This window comes from Arachis stenosperma, unplaced genomic scaffold (assembly GCF_014773155.1).
Source record: "Arachis stenosperma cultivar V10309 unplaced genomic scaffold, arast.V10309.gnm1.PFL2 arast.V10309.gnm1.Scaffold_100041, whole genome shotgun sequence".
In the NCBI taxonomy this organism is placed as follows: domain Eukaryota; kingdom Viridiplantae; phylum Streptophyta; class Magnoliopsida; order Fabales; family Fabaceae; genus Arachis; species Arachis stenosperma.
The window spans coordinates 447,741-465,481 of NW_026651374.1; the positions used below are offsets into that span (position 1 = coordinate 447,741).

General features: G+C 43.7%; 1 non-coding gene across 1 annotated transcript; it reads right to left on the bottom strand.

Annotated features, from left to right (window-relative positions):
• Positions 1-15,088: 15,088 nt before the first annotated feature.
• Positions 15,089-15,162, bottom strand: TRNAM-CAU (transfer RNA methionine (anticodon CAU)). Its single transcript has one exon. It is a non-coding gene; the product is annotated as a tRNA-Met (tRNA).
• Between the last annotated feature and the right edge of the window lie 2,579 nt (positions 15,163-17,741).

Genomic DNA, 17,741 nt, shown 5'->3' on the forward strand with positions numbered 1-17,741 from the left:
ATAAATAGGACGCTTCTTTCTCTATTTGGCAAAGCAAGGGGAGATATGGATCCACCAGTTACCACTGTAATACTTTCTCAAATTGAGCAAGCAATTCACCATGTAGAGAACGCAAAGTTCGAGCAGGAGCAAACCCTGGCTGCCTTCTGGGAGCACATGCCTCCTGTCGAGGAGGAGGTCCTGGTAAAGCGGATACAAGAGCTCCGGGACCGCATTCGCGCTCTCGAAGAACGAAGGAGGGCGCTCATCCGAGAGCGCGAATTGCTCCTTATCAGGGCGGCCCGCATCATCCGCGGGAGACCGGGGGGAAGCAACTAATAAGTCCTTAGTTTTTCTTTTGCTTGCTTTTAACTATATATATATGTTGTTTGTTTGTTAACTTTTTGTTATAATGTTGTGTTTAGTTGTTTGGCTGGTTTGTCTATGTGTACGTAAGCTTCCCTATTGTACTTCCTATGTAATGGCTATTCATTAATGAATAAAAAGTGCTGGTCTGCGCTTATGCGATAGCTTTTATGCTGCTGTTCTGAGGGGAACATCTTCCGCCCATCAATCTGGAGCAGGTGGCAACATGCAATATACCCGAGACCGGATTCGGGCTTTGGACGACCGGAAGAGGGCTCTGCTCCTCGAGCGGCAAGAACTAGTCGTCGCAGCAGCAATCCTCCATGGAGGAAATGGGGGCAACTAGAGGACTCTGCTGTTTTCTATTTCTATGTTGTGTTTAGTTGTGTGGCTGGTCTATGTGTGTGTAAGCTTCCCATTGGATGTACTCCCATGTAAAAAAATGCTTGTAGTGCTGGAATGAAAAAAATCAGCTTTGTTCTAGTTCATTCTCTTTCCCTGTTTTGTGCATCAATTTGGATGATTTGAATTCTTTTTGAAATAGTGAACATAGGCTTCGAGTGCCTACCAGTTGGTCGGCTAGACTATGACTGAGTCAAGCGGACACCTGCTAATCCGCGCTTCCATTCGCCATAACATAGACCTAAAGCCAAGCCATCGACGAAGAACCTATCACCGACTTCTTTTCAAACTTTGCCTTCTACCTTAAGCTCCCGTGCTAAGCCGACTCAGTAAACAGACTCGCTAGTTGGGTCAATTGGCACTCTTTCAATTATCTGTATTGCAACGTGACGTATACTTGAACCTTCCCCATTCATTTCGAACCTCCGACAGTCGCAAACCTGTCTGTCCTGTTGGGAAGGCAGGACGAGAACTATAAGGACGGGAACTGCAGTGCTCTAATTGCTCCTTCTCCCTATGGTGGGTCTTGTCTTCATTTGGTGGCGGCATCCTTTCATTATTATGCAGGATTGGCTTCTCCATTTCCGGTGGCAGAATCTTTACTTGTTGGCATCTTATTCTTTTTTCTAGCGTACGGTGAGAGCGTTCCCGTGTGAGGCACTAGTGGAAGTCGGCTTTGGAGATCGTAGAGATTTTTCTTTCGGCTGGATAAGCGAGAACTGATATACAGCAAGAGGGCAAGGCAGGAAATTCCTCCCAACAAAAGACTTAAATGAAAGATTTGTACAGCAGGTCCCTTTTCCGGTTGTGGCGGACAGGCCTGAGAGATTCCCTTTTGTATTCTCTTTTTAGTCCCAGTTGTAGCCTTCGTGACTTAATATAGATACCGGTGCGGTGGTTAGGAAGCGTCCATTCAAATTAGTAGCTTCTTGAGAAGCAAGTCATAATCGGGTAACGAATCTTTTCCAGAAGGACTGAAAGAGGGCAAGCGAATGAAAGGGGGCTGAGCTGAAGGGAAAACAAAGTCTGGGTGGCCCTAGAAAAAACGACGATTCAGAGAGCCCGTCTTCCCCTGAGCCAGCAATGCCTGGTAAACATGTAGAAAAGACAGTTGAGAAGGCGGTATCCTTTGGCTCCAATATTCCGGCTCCGTTAGCTTCTGCTTCTGTGGCTCCCTCTTAAGGATCCCCCGGTGAAGGTACCCAAGCTTCTCACACGGTGACTCCGATTTCTCCCTTGAAACCAAGCAGTTCTGCTAAGGGAATGTCCCTTATCCTTAATTTAATCTTGCCTGAATTTGCCAGTATTCTTACGTATACGAACCTTCTTCCTCAGTTGCCCCCAATCAGTTCGGTCTCTACTTCGAGTGGCTCCTCGCGCCTTGCGCGTCGTGCATTGCTCGGTTCTCTTAAAAACCTACTCGGTGCTCTGCCAATGAGGGTTCCCGGTCTCAGAGCCTAAGTACTGAAATTGCCCCCACATCCAGTTTAAGGCTTTGACAAGAGGTGATTCTCAAAGCACTCCGGGATCCGCATACTTTTCTAGATCAAAGTCTTGTGGCAGTTAGCCAGAACTTGGATGCTTTGAAGGATCCTCTCCAGATCGTAAGGAATCTATCTGAAGAAAGTGGAATTTCCACTGAGGGGGAGGTGGATTCATCCTCCAAGCTTGAAGAGGAAATTAATATGACAGTGGGGCAAGTCGTTCTATGAAATAAAAGCTTTCGGGACAAGAAGAAAGGGTACCAATGAGACCATTAATGACTAGAGAGTTGTTAGTTCCGCAGCTCTTACAGAAAATTCCATGTTTATGAATTCAAAAGAATATTGTAACTTAATTAATCCCTAGGGCCGTAGGAAGACGAAGATTTCATTCTCATAATCAGATTTTCTTCTCTTTAAATAGTGACACGACTTCGATTCAAAAGCTTACGCTTTCTATGAAAAGCTTATCGAAATGAGGCTGTTTAAGCTAAAGACCTGCTACGGATTCAAGGAGGAAAGACCTGGGAATTGACTCCTACAACCTTAGTCATCAAGGAATGAATTCTCTTATTTATCTTTTTCCACTGGCCTTTCTGTCCTCTTCGCTGTAGCTCGACTGAACTGATAGGGAGGCATGTGGAAGACAAAAACGAAAGGAAGGAAATAGAATAGGATACCCCCTACCCGTACTATGGTCCTCTCGCTTTGCTCGAGCCTACTTCGTACCCTTGCTTCTTCCTTATTAGCGGGCTTCGCCGGACTGACTTCAGGTTATAAAGGAAGGAAGGGTTATGACTACCTTGAACTCGCTCACTCGGGCGCAATACCCATCCTTCTTGAGCTTCCCATTAACCCAGCGGATTCAAGGATGAGCTAGCCCTCCGGAAGACATATAGGTTTCAAAACCAGTTGCGGAAGAGCAGCTAAGCATCAAAAGATAGGAATAGAATAGCGGATCTTGACTCCTCTGGGCGCTCTAAAGCTAAAGCTCCTCTTCTTGTCTTGAAGGGAATTCACGCACCTTCTCCCTCACTTCAAGCGAAGGCATTCCAGTTCAAAAACTAAGAATTTTCTTAAAGCCTCCATAGCTACTAGAGGAGGGGCTACTAGTCCTCGAAAGCGAAGGGCATAGGTCCTCTAATCTTCCTACTACGTCCTTTCTAGTCTTTCTAAGCCGACTTACTTACAGTACCGACTGACCTACCAAAGCACTCTTTTCCTGCTTCTGTGCGTTAAGATTAACTTCTTCGTGAAGAAGAGAATGTTCTGAGAGAAGAAAGGAAGTCAGGGAATGCGCTGGTGCTATAGCCAGAATCGGTTGTGTCAAAATAGGTTGCATCCAGTATACTAGAAGTGGAGTCAGAAGTTGTAGATATTCTCTTCAATGGCTGAATCCGTTGTTCAAATAGCAGCTGCTTGGCTCTTTCCGGTTTCATGAATTGCTTTCATCCAGTGCTATGTTCGCAATAGACGGTGCCGCTGTTGAATCAAGGCACTTGAGTTAGTGGCATATCTATCTTATTCATATGCCTCGAGAAATAGAAATTGATTTTTAATGGAAAGATTCGATGAGAAGTCAACAGAAGCAAGGGACTGATTGACCTAAGGCCTTGAATTGAAGGATGTAGGCAAGCTTTAGCTTGGTTCTTTTCTTGATTGATAGAAGGACGGATTCAAAATAAATAGTATTTTGAACCTTGCTCGCACAAGTGAGATGACTGCCGGTGTGGTAGCGACCGATAAGCACCTTATCTATTAAGTGAGGTGCATCTACTGGGAAAGCGTCCAACTCAACATGTCCGATGCGAGATAATACTGGTCCGCTACTATTACTATAGGTGTGTTACTTCCCGTACGAATTAATCCCCATCTGATCTATTGCTCATAATGAAATCAAAGGGCGTAGCAAATGGGGTAGCTATTCCGCTTCGTACGTAGTAAAGAGAAAGGAGAACTCTTCCGTTGGTTACTACCTTAGGTTAAACTCTCCCTGAATAACCTCTATCCTATAGGATAGGAGTTAGATAGGGAGAGTTTTTCGCTCTCGTCCTTCCTTCTTTACCTCCTCCTAGGGTTACTAGCTCATACCCACCTACCAGCTCAAGGAATAGGAAACTACCGGAAAAAGTCTTCCCTCCATCTACTCCTTCTTACCGGAACTCATCCACTCTCAAAGGTTTAGTATCCTGACTTGAATGCCAGTACTCCCTAAGTCAGGGATAAAAAGAAGACGTTACTCCTCATAACAGGAACCCCGGATGAGAGTCGAAGAGTCACCTCTTTCTCAAAAGGCTATAGCTGGCATTTAAACTAAAGATATCAGAAATGATTGGTGGGGGCCCTTACAGGGGCTTTCAAAAGCTGTTTTCTATAGATAAAGTTGGTCAATGAATGAATGCAATTCCCGCTGGAAAAGGAAGGAGGGGGAGCTGAAAGGACTCATCCATAACAGAAAGTAGTGAACGACCAAGCAGAGTAAGTAAGACGCGCAGAAGCGATTGCACTACTTTTTGAAAACAACCGTACGGGATATACTCGGCCGAGGAGATTGTACCAAAGGAGACCCGTTTTACCGATCGTTTGATTGGGTGTGTCCTTAGTCGCTCCGGAGAAGCCATACCCTTAGGAAGCTTACCCTACTCATTTTGGAACTCCCTGCGAAGGAAGGAATCGAAGGCTTAGTTAGATAAAATGGTCCCACAAGCGGAAAACACGTTCCAATTCAATCGCTCACGGCAGAGAGAGAAATCAGTATCGAAAGGATAGACGAACCCGGCCGGATGAAACTTGAGATTCATTCTTCTCAAAAGCAGTACCGAAGATAGTAAGAAATCCGGGAAAAACCTTCCAGGGGAAGAATAAAGTACCGGATCAAGTAGGCAATCTTAGGACCATTCTTTTTCTTCATTAGAGCTTTAGACAAACAAGATATGCCTTATTTGCAAGATGGAAGACCTGTTGATATGGTCTTCAATCCGTTAGGAGTACCTTCACGAATGAATGTTGGACAGATATTTGAATGCTCACTTGGGTTAGCGGGAGGTCTGTTAGATGTAGGCATTTCCCCCTATTCAATTACAGATCCTAGGTAATCACTTATAAAACCCATTGAGGATCATCCCCTTTGGGCTCTTCACACCGGTCCGGTAAGATAGCCTCCTGCTTCTTCCCTGCTAAGCCTGGGAAGTATACAGATAGGGCCTTTAGAAAGGCCTAACCATGAACTATACGCAACGGAACAACAGATAGCTACTGAGCTAGTCAAGCCGGCAGCTCTAGGCTGATCATCGTCTTCCTCATTAGTTGCAGTTGAGTGCTTTTCCTTAGATTGACCACCAGGAAGGCAATGCGATCTAATTAGTCTTTAACCGCCTTTTCGAACTGCAAATAGAGAGGAAGCCGCAGGAGGAGAATGAGCAACTAATAAGGTTTAGTTACAATCCCTTACAGCGGGAGGCAAAGCAGCCTTTTAAGATGATCGTCTCTTCCTCCATAACGGATTTCTTTCATGGGTAAGTAAGACTTAGTCACAAGTAAAGAAGTCTGATACCTCGGATCTGCCTAAACCCGTATCTGGCTCTGTGGTAACATAGTTAGGAAATGCAGTTGGCTCTGAAAGCCCCTTTTCTTACCCCTTAGATAAGGATTCAATGAATCTTCCTTACCGGGAAGTCTTTGACTAAGTAGCAGCCTAGAATAGATTCTTACCCGGTGATGAAATTACAAATCTTTGCTAACCTTTCTATTGCTATTGTCTTACCATCCCGTCAGCCTAAGAAGGTAGCAAGACGGCTAGCTTGAAGCTAGGGGGTCGGGTAAAAGCTCTGGTCTAGTAGGGACTTACTACGGGGGGATTCACCCTGAAGTCTGTGACTAATGCCTTAGAATCGACTACTTTATCAGCTCAATAGGATCCTATAACAGATCTTTAGGCTCTTTCTTCCTGTCCTGCTGTGATTGAGACGAAAGCCATTTAAGAAGTCTTGGATGCTTCGTTCCATATACCTTTAGCATCTCTTCCCACGTCCTGTGATTCACTTAGAACACCCTTGGATTCCATTACTAAACCTGGGATTCCATTCCTCTTGAGGAAAGCAGCTAGTAGTTTTATTTAGAGTTAGAGTTTGTGTTCTAGGATAGGAGCTAAATCATGTCTTTATTTCCTTCCTCTTCGAACCACTGAACTCTCTGTAAGGAAGTTCAGACTGAGCGTTACAGTTTTAGTAGATAGTTAGTAGTTATGATTTAGTGTGTTTGAAAGGCCCGTCCTTGAATGAGACAGAAGAGAGACTTCAATACGGTCTTACCAGAGTGAATTCGTCTCTTTCTAAACGCCCTTTTCTTCCATTACTGATCGGGGGAACTCACTAATCAATCTGATTGATTAGTTTTGACAATTTCCCCAGCTTTGTAAGATTTGCTAGTTGAAAGCATTGGATGAAATAGAAGCCGTTAAAGAACCCAAGCAAGTTTTCATACATTTCTGTCCTCCTGTGAACCTATGAATGAGAAGTTCGAAATGAAGGAATATTTGTTTGTTTGCAAGAAAGTCCGGAGAAATGATTCCTAGTCCCTTATGGGATGGATAAAAACCACCGTAACTCATAACTACAAGGAAGAAGATCATACGTAGTTTGAGAATACAAGCCGTGCTTGCTTGATTCCTCTATCTTACTCTTTACACGCCATTACAGCATCATAAACGGAAAGGATAGTTTCAAGAAGATGCCTCCTAGATGGCTTTCCAAGCCTAAATAGCATATTCAGATCGATGTTGAGAATGATTTATGCTATTGCTGTCAAAGCCCTCCCCGACGCTTCCTATTTATCTTGTTAAAATCCCGGCCTGAGCTGCTAAGAGCGGGAAAGCGCAGAAGTTGCAAGAATCGGCCTAACAGCAAGGAAAACAACCATTGGAAGTAAGTAGGCCGTGAACTTACTATTTCATCTTCGACTTTGTCCCCGGGGATGAAAGAAGACTTAGTGCTTCCTGAAGACAGAGAAGGTACAAAGCATCAAATCATTCTATTTCCCCTCCGTGGGTAATTAGGATTGACAACGAAAGGCTAACTAAGTTAGAAAGCCGGGGATTCCCGTTCCTATTCTCTTCTATAGTTCCGGGGTAAGAGACTCTATAAGAAGCGTTACTCCCAACTACGTAGAACACATAAGCTATGCCCGCGTCTTCTCTAAACTCCTATGAACAGCAAATTACCAGATCGGACTAGTTCTCAAAGGCTGACGAACCCTAAGGCAAGGAAAGAACCCGCCCTGATAAGCTGCAATTCGCACTCTCGGAAGACTTAGTGTGTTTTACTGCGAAGGGCATACCTGTGATGGAGTAGAAAACGAGTCAGAAAGCCCTCCCTTTACCTTAATGGATGAGGCATAGGAGGTTGAAAGCAAGAATTCGGACACCATTGGTCACAGAACTCCTCGGACTAGTCCTATATTGGAGACTTAGCGTGTCCAGCAATAGGTAAATTACTTATATCTTTATCCCTTTTACGCCGTCCTGAAGTTCTAAAGTATGATTGATTATGCGCGGAAGAAAATAAAATTCCATTCTTGTGTAATCGAGATCCTTAGGAGAATGCTTTTTGCTTTCTTTCTTGTATCTGCTTTAACGGAGCCCATACCTAACTCGCTATGCTTACAGCTTGGCGCGGGAAGCCAGAGGGAAAGCATTCCTTTCAAGGTATAGGCTATATAATATTCTATTTCCTCTGCTTTGAATAGTTAGAATCAAAGTCATTGCTCATTCATTAAGAGCTCTTGTCGGTAAAGTAGATCGAGAGAGAGAATTGGCTTCTCGGGAATCCGCTGGAGTAAGATCAGTAGGGGAGTTCACACCGGGACTCTCTTAATAGAGAAAGAACCCATACCCTGAACCGGGGGAAGGGCGATAACGACCCAGGAAATACGGTATAATGGATTGATTTTGTACTGCTTAGCCCAAGAATTCCACTGTGTGTGCTGCCGTGCTGGGACTTCAAAACAAACCTACTGCACTTCCTGCCAAACCAGGCTTTTATACTTACAGCACGAGCTGTGACCATTGACAAGAACGAGTGCCCTATACAAAGTAGGAGAATTGCGAGTCTAAGAGAGGATCCCTGGTCTGAGTTGATCACAATGGCTGAGAACATATGCTTAACGCCCTCTTCAACAACCTTTCCCTTCACCCACAGAACCTGTCCAATTTTGCCTCTGATTGAAGGAGTGAAAGAACCCCAAAGCACAAGTGAATACGGCGGTTGTAGTTGAGAATGTTATGCCTGCTCTTGATTGCCATAGATAGAATTACCATTTGGAAGAGGAAATTCTTTGCTGGCTACTTTCTATTAGGGCAAGTCGTTCTATGAAATAAATGCTTTAGATAGGCAAGGAGCGGTAACTAGAGTTCCAACTAGGCCTGCACCGGTTGAAGAAAAGTCATCGAAGTCGGCTGTTTACATCCATTCTCCTGAAAGAGGCGGCAAAGCTGAATAGGAAAGGGGAGGGGATCAGATTCATTATCATTAGAGGTGATTAACTGATATAACCTCTTCTCTTCTTTAAAATCGCATCTCTCAAGTGAGAAGAAAAGGCCCCCCCTTATTTTTCTCATTGCGGTGGGAAAGCAAGGTATTCAAGGACCCAAGCTTGGGGCATTCCCTCATGGCATGTGGCCCCTTGCATATTTATTTAGCACCCACCTCTGGGCACATATGCTTTCTTCTTCTCCTCGTAGTCCGGCCTACCATCGTTTGGCTTTCCATCACCACCCTTGGCAATGGCTTTTCCCCCCTGTCCTTGATGTTTTGGATGTGATCTTGTTCAGGCCAGAAGAGTTCAGAGTCTAATCGCAGAGAACTCATACCGTCCCTTGAGCCTATAGATAGAAGGTAGGCCTAGACTTTAAGGTGAATACGTCTTTCTGTGATCTTACGGTAGCGAGTTTCGGTAAGTTCAGTAAGTGAAGTGACGAGCGAAGGTGTACAAAGTCTATGACTCACACGCTTAGGCGGGTTACGGGACTTTGTGATTCTTTCGGACAAGATTGCCTAGATTGATCAGATTCTCTTCCTATCTATTCATAAGACAAGATCAATCAAGGAATCCAGAGGCAGGGCACTTTATTCCGATATCTCCCCCCGAGGTTGAGGTAGACTTCCCTATCCTTAAGGATAAAATAAGATCTCTTGCTTTGCCCACAAGCCCTACTAGCGTAGCAAGTCTGGTCGCAGGTGTGTTGTTCGTTCTAGCGATAGGCTCCAAGCGCGATTCTGATTCTAAATTAGGTTTTCTGTTCTGGAATGAATCTGTTCTAAAGAAAGACCTGCCTATACTGAAGAGGGGCTGGTTCTCTTTCTTGATAGCATGGCGCTCGCATTTGATTTCTATTTTGCTGGGTACCCTTGACACTTGGCATTGCTTCCTTTCATCCACGAGGAGGGAGAATAGTGATCTCTCAGCGGCGAAAACTCTATGTTCTTAGGTATAGTTCTCTGTTTAGCGAAAAATCCCTCATATTATCCAAATATATAAATCTTGGTAAAAAGAAATCGATGTATGTCTTTGTGTTCCACCCAGCTATGATGCATGACAGGAGAGAGCGAACACAAGCTCAAAATTAGCCTTCTAAGCAATCGAGCACCAAAGCCGATCTTCCTGACAGGCCGCATCCTCCACGGCCAACTCGTCAGCAAGTAAAATCAAAAGGCACTGCCTTGATCCACTTGGCAAGCATCTTTCAAAGTTTCTTTTAACGAGTCTCCCACACTCCTTCTACCGGTCTAGCACACCTCTGATGGATCTCGCCTCGCTCCTTCCTTAGCATTAGCGGGTTTCGGTTGTATGATGGAAGTGGGGAGATCTCGCAGAGCAGCATATTAGTTTTTAATAAATTGCCAGCGGAGACACAGCTCACGATGAGAGTTTGTTGTTGAAGCACTTTTCTGCCGGGTGTCGCATTCACGTGGTATACACGCCTCGCGCCGAACTCGATCAATAGTTGCGCCGATATGGTAAATGCCTTTAACCGAAGATTCTATTCAGTAGCCCGCAAAGTAACACCCTATATGGAGCTTGCGGCGACTAAGCGCGGGGCGAACCTTTTGAGACCTACTTGGCTAGGTGGAGGATCTGAAATACAATGTGAAAAGGAAGAGGAAGAAAGCGAGTGGCTTTACTGATTGAAGTGCTGGTGGCTTGTTTGCTTTCCTGTTTCTGGGAGCAGGATTCTTAGAATTAGGGGAGCCTAAGGGACTGAGAAGGAGGAGTAGGAAAAGGAGGTAAGGGATTGGCATTGCTATTCTGGCGGAAAAGAAACGACTCCTTGCCCCCTCAAATCCTACCCTTCCCGCCGTACTAGCAACCCGGTCCGCTTCGAGATCAGTTCAATCAGCGGCTAAGTCCGCTTAAGTACTAACTTCCGCTCCGCGGTAAGCATGCGAGTCAATTAGCCCCTTGACCACAAGATCTTACAAAGAACGGGAATGCGCGCCAAGAGGAATATCAGAAACAATCTAAATAGTTGCTTCTCCGTAGCCTTCTCTGTATCCGGTTTTCCTAACTCAAGATATCGAGGAAAAACGGCGGGCTAGTCTTAAACTCCATCTTAATCTCTGGCAGCATTTCCCGGCCTACTAGAGCATAGGAATGAGGGACGGAATCCTATTCAACAGCTTAGCCTATAGCTTCTAACGGATAAGATTCAAAAGTAATCAGAGTGTTGAAATAGATTAAATGGAAAGATCAATTCTGACTTCCTGGCCTTCGTTAAATCCCATCCTGTGATTGATCAGCAAGGGATGAGATTATGATTCCTTCCGGAAATCTGTCTTTATATGATTTGTTACCAAGCCCTACAGAGTGAAATATTAGTAGGTAGCCTCTTACCCTTTAGAGAAGGATGTTAGGGACGAAGTCTCAGCCGTTGAATAGCCTATAAGCACAAGAACGAAATCTAGCAATTGAGCTTTGACAGCCTCAGATCTTATTGACTATTGCAATTTACCGTGGAATCTATTCCCAGGCGCGTTAGAGAGTAAATGCAGTAGGCTATTACAGCTATTAGACTGAAAAAAATCTTAGTGTGGTTAAGCCCTAAACAAAAATGCAGAAGTTGTCCCATCTCCGGTTCTTGGTAATGCCATCTGTCCTTTTGTGCCTCATAGGCTGGCTCCAATAATTGCTTGTCTAAAGACTAGATGCTGGTAATGCTGAAGTACAGTAAAGTGCTCCTCCCCAGGTCCCTCTTGTAATGACATGCGTCAACTATCGATGACCTGCCTGAAGTCTTCTTCCAGCGCTTCATAGTCTTTATCGTACACCAGTAGAGCTGCTCATCAAAAAGGTTTCCCAAGTCGTGTTGCAACCAGATGACTCCATCTCTCTCTTGTATTGTGTCTTGAATCCTCAGAATCGGTGTCTGATGGTCCTCATCTCCGCTGGAATATTAACTTAACGTTTTTTTGGCTTCCTCCCTGGTACTGTATGGGCCGTCTTACAAGTGCAGGGTAACACCCTGGGCCGGATCTACTTCATCGACTGTGTGCTTGCCGCCCAATCCTTCCCAACTCTGGCCGCCTGTAGCTAATTCCGAGTAGCGTCTCGTAAGCACCTTCGTGCTGAGCCGTCAGAGCACAACACAAAAGTTGATGCTAAACTAAAGGTGCATCAATGGATACCTTCTGCCTTTGCTACCGACGGGCTATTCCCTTCTAAAGAATTTCATCCTTAAGCTGGATAGCCTTTCTTTAGGCTTAGTTAGTTAAGAGTACTCCCCCCTTGCTTTTGAGAGCAGTCCAATACCAGTTGATTCATTAGCAGGAAGAAATCCACTACGCTTTGTTTGATCCTGTTATTCATTCTTTACTTTAAGGCGGGTAAGATGCTAAGAGAGGAATCACTGCTTATCCATCAGATGTGACTTAACTACCTTCCCAGAACCCAGAGCATAGCCTTAGACTGATTCTTCTACCCTTCGTGCCTTCCCTATTTACTCCATGAATTAGCGTCGACCTCTCTTTTCAGCGTAGAAACTTGCAGGTTCGGGAGCTGAATCATCGTAGAAAAAACAAAAAATCCTCATGGAAGAAGAGTTTTAGCCAATGGAAGATCCACCATGGCTGGTGGAGAGATTGCTAATTCAATTCGATCGAGACAGCTGATGAGCCGAACTCCGACCGAGATGTATTTCATTTATCCCAATTCCGACTATACCTACCGGACTTACCGGAATGACTAAACCTGTCAAGTGACGCCCCCTATAGACGACGTAAAGGCGTCGACTCCGCAGGGCTGGAATGAGCTAGTATAACCCGGGGAGCTAGAATGACTGGACTAACTGGAGCTAGACTTTTTCACTCTTTCTTTATTCTATAACGTATTTCTTGGTCCTATTCTGTACCGCGGGATCAGTAAGAAATCCATCTATGTCTAAAAAGAAGGTTCATTTTTTAATGGACCGAGGAGAAGATTAGACTCACATTTTGGTTGGATGGAGCCATGCGCATGATTACCCTTGAAGGCACAGGGATATGATACCAGTAAGAGTAAGAAGTACTTTTTCCCGCCTTCCCTCTAATCCAGTTATCCGACTTCGGATAGCTCTTTTCCCTCACCAAGGACTACTTGCCCTAAAGACCCGGCCCTTCTTACTGTTCTCGAATCCCCTATTCGCATTCTTTATACGAAAGAGTTAATCCGATCAATAGCAAGTGTGCTGTGGGACTGATAGACTTTCCAGGGAAATCCCCTCACCTCAGAAGCTGTTTTCGCTTTATCCGCTCTTTGAGCTGCTAGAGAATGCCCTGCTATTGACTCAGCTGGAGGGCAGGATTGGGCACATGAAAGAGGTATTACCCGCTACGCCAGCAAAGGTACCCACAGACAGAAGAAAAAGGGGAATCCGGTTGGATCGAATTGCTTCTTTTCAAAATCAAATGTAGATGGAGAATCTAGGTCGTGAGGCTCATCGACGCAATACAATGGTTGATATACTCTGTGCCGGAACATGCCCTGTCAGAGTGCTTGCAACCTCTCGCAAAAGTTTATGGAGGTGTTTTGATTCTCCATGACGACTTTGGAGAGGCATTTGGTGTGAACTTTCAGAGGGCATCTAGTAGGGCTGCGGGTTTCCATGGATTGTTGGAGATTCGTTGTTCTGATAATCAATTTTAGAGTAAAATAGTAGGCCCTTGGTCCAGGAGGCACATACGGACAAACCTTTAAGAATGACAGTGCTCTTGCTATAGAAATGCTAAGCGTTGAAGAAAGACAAAGCTTTGCATTGTCCATGGAGACTAGGGGAGACATCAAGAGTGATTACCGTCAGATTACCAACCGTGGATAGTGTCTCGGCGTATCTTGAGAGTGTTCAAGATGAAGTGGCTGCTGTTCTTATTGCCAAGAGGACACTCTTGCGAGCCAAAAGCTCCAATGATGTATTTGATATGCGAATAACAATTGACGAAAGAGTTCAAGATATTGCTATTGCTATGTTGTTTGGCTCCCAAATGCCCAAATCAAAGCTTTATCGGTTCCCGAAAGACATAGTCTAATTGCTTTCAACAATCGATTCTCTCCTTAAGGAAAAAAAGTTGCAAAAAGAAAAACCAGGGTGGGCTTCGTTGGTAAGAAATTGATATCAAGTGGATTGAATCAAAGAACGTTTCGAGAATGCGCATTAGCAAACCTCGGCTTTCGTCGAAGTCTCGTTTGGAGATGATACCGTGGAAGGACAATCTATCGATTGAGAGAAGCATAAGTAGCCAATATGTAGAAGCACTTCGTGCCAGTAGCAAAAGCATTGGATTTCACCTAAAGATCAAAGTTACTTCTAATGGATAGTGGATCCCAGGTATCCTTTACCAATGAAGGAGAAAGCGCCTTTTGCTCGCTTATAAGATAAGGTTATTGATGAGATCGGCCGCTTCGATCGTTGTCTTTCAATTGGGATCACTCTCAGTCTCCTTGTGCTTACGGGGCTGAATAACTTTATTGACAAATTTTTTCTCACGAGTTTACCCACTACTATGTCTTGGATTATACCTTATTCATAGTTAAAGTTAACTTCCTGCGGATTGCTCTTCAGTTACCTCGATCTTTTCCACGTAACCAAATCCCATTCCTTTTCTATAGCTTCTGGCTTTTTGGCTCTGTTTTACCCGAATTAAAAAAAAAACAACCTCCAAGCCCGCTGTTTAAGCCGCTTTTCTTTAAAGCTTCATCAACTGCAACAAAAAAAAGAATCTATAAAATTCCTCCTCCGCCCCGGAATTATCCAGACCTAAAAAGATGTCCTTTTCAAACATTTCTTTTCTATTTGCCAGCGAGCTTTCTTGATTGGCCTTTCTATAGGTCTTGTTCCCGACTTGTTCTTCTTTCGCCTTTCTCACCTTCTTCAAGAACAAGAACCCTGTCCCTTTTCTTATAGGTCTGAGCTTAGAAGCAGGGATATGGATTGGCCATTCAGACAGAGTTTCCTTTGCTTTTTGTTTTTGTAGGACGTGGTCTTCTCCATAATAATAATTTAGGGTGGGGTTGCGAGCTCCTCAAACTCTTTTCCTGAGTGACTTCACGAGGAAAAACCTCTGGCTGGCTTTGGAGTAGCAGGGGGGAATTATTCTATTTACATCTAAGTGGTATTTTTTTTAACCCAATCCTACCTTCATTTATAATAGAATAGGTTATTTTGCCTGGAAAGCAGGTATAAGTTCAGACCCTCTTTACTATAAATAGTAATGAATTAATTGAAATAATTAATCCATTTACTGGTCCCGTGGATCAACATATAGGTGGCTCCAGCACAGGACTCGTTGATGGCAATACGGCTGCACAAGTACTCCAATCTGCGGCCTCAGATGATTAGGCGGGGGCAGGATTCGAACCTGCAGTTTTCAGGTCATGAGCCTGATGAGTTGACCAATTCCTCTACCCCGCTTCTTCCCCGTTTCCTTCTCTTTCTCTTACTATTTTGATAGAGGAGACAGCCCACACTGAACACCAACCCAATCTCGACAAACTACTAGGTGATTCAAGTCGCTTTCTACGGTACGATCCGCAAAGACCTTTCTTCTTTTATGAAATTTTCGGGACCCTAAAATGCAGCAGTTCTCTTATATACGCTATATGTGGCTGCTTCTTAAATAGCTTGGCTTTAGTCCCTATGTCCCGTACCCATTACCTTTGGGTAGGGAATCCACAGGAAGAAGCATGAAATCACCCGAGGAATGCCTCTATTTATGCCTGGCCGCAGGTTTCATCATTCTTTATTTTAGCTCGGTATTGAGGAAAGAGGGAGCAACTTAACCCACCCAGTCTGCATTCCTTCCTAAAGGAATGCTGGAAAGGAAAGCACTTGGAACAGGCCGTTGGCTTTAGGAAGAAAGCCCGACTTCGAAGCTCAGCTTAGCCCAGGACTTTGGAATAGAGCGAAGGAAAAGCGCCCTGGATCTCTCGATCCAGAACTACTAGGAGGGGAGGGAGAACCTTATCCCATGACTCACTTTAGTCATGGAGGGCTGGCAAAGAAAAGTCACTTTAAGAGCTACCAGGGCAGGGAAGGTAGTCAGCTTATTAACTGGAACAAACCAACTCCATTGGGCAAGTGAGGGTTAACCCCCTAAATCCAAGTCGGGGGGACTTCCTCAAAGATCAAAGACAGGATTGGGAAGACCGGACGTTAAGAGAGAACAAGGGATAAGAACTAGCGTCCGGAGATAACAATAGAGGCCTTCAAACTTACACGATGTTGGGGGATAAAAGATAGAGGATAAGACTTCTAACGATCCTTTTAAGATACATAGATTATCCTACATGCCCATAGCTATAGCTACAGGAGCTAATAGAAAGAGAGGGATACGAGCCTCTTTTCCAAGCGAGCCATGGGAGTCTACGTTTGCGTGGGGCCGGGTACCACACATATGTGGTGAAAGCCGACTTGCCTTTTCATCTAATTCGTCACTGATATAAGCACGTGCTAATATCGTTCTGCCCTTCGGGGACCACCCCTCTTCCTTTCTTGTTTTGGTTAGGTTGACCAGAAGTTTTTCTGCCAACTTCTTACCAACAAGGAAAAATGATACAAAAGCATCCCGTCTAAAGATTGGATGACCTTAGTACGGTTGAATTACGCATCAAGGCGCGTCAGCCTTAACGCCCTAACTAACTAGAAATATCTTATGAGAAGAAAGGGCTTTCTTTCTATATTGGTAAAATTTATTTATGCCCGAAGAATTTGTAGGGTTATCGCCCGATAATGTTAAATTGATTCAAAATAAGGTAAAGACTGGTAAGTATACTCTGTCTCCATTTCCACTTAAAGTATTTTCTAGTAAAGAAAAAGCACCTAAGAATACATATTTTATTCATATTAATATAGATAAATCAACAGTTTATGGATGTTTATATCCTATTCTGGAAGATCATATTGTTATTACTGCGCTTGGGCACTTGCTTAATAGTAGATTGATATCTCTTAATATTCCTCATTCCTTATCCTTTGGATATAATCAGTATCCTAGTTCATATTTTGCACATATTTTATCGTCGATAAAGATACCTGTTTCTAGACTTTACAAAATTAACATGTTACACTCTCTATTTAAAATTAATAAAGAAAGTCTTTTGACTATGCTTGAACCAATAGTGTTAAGTTCAGATATAATGCAGTTAATCAAATCTATCCTATATATGCCTATAACACTTTATGGAGAGGAAGTAGACTTTTTAAATGATTTTATTACTCCCTCCGGGTATTTTACTACTGTTTTACTCAATTTATATTTAAATCAATTGGATATTAAGTTTAATTTGCAATTTCCTTCTTATTCTTATGCCAGGTATAATGAAGAAATTATAGTCACAACTTCTAAAAACAATTTGTTGTTTGAAAATTCACTTTATGGTTTATTTGATGATTTGAATATGACAGGTAATATTATTTCGGTTTCACCCGGGGATGACCCTATCACTTCCACTTATGGTGGTGTTTTTAGGGTCTGTACTGATGGTATAGTACAAATAACTTCAAAAATGAAATAAATAAGTAATATGATTCGTATTTGTGTTGTTGGACTGCGGGTGGATAAAGTGTGGTAGGAGAGAGGTGTGGCGTCTCTTACCAGTTTGTTGTAGTTGAGGGTCTTTAGGCACTCGACTGTCAGGAGAAGATTGATGCAGGGTTGGTGGCCCTTGCCTTTCTTACTGGAAAAGAATGGTTCGATTTATCAATTTCAGTATGAAAGTTTTTCTCCCGCTACGGGTACGAAACATAGCTATTCCTTGAATAGCCTTTTGATTGCGTGGGATTTGTAATAAAAAAAGTCCCCGGAAATCTCCGACATTAATTAGATTGGGATGGTTTTTTTCTACGAACGAAGTGCACCCTAATCTTAGATTACTTAATTATGTAAGAGAGGTGGTAGGGAAGCCGGGCATTACCAAAGCTTTACATAGGTGAATTATTCCCTTTCTCGGAGGTAGCTTGGCCCCCCTTCTTTCAAAAAGAACAACTTCTCT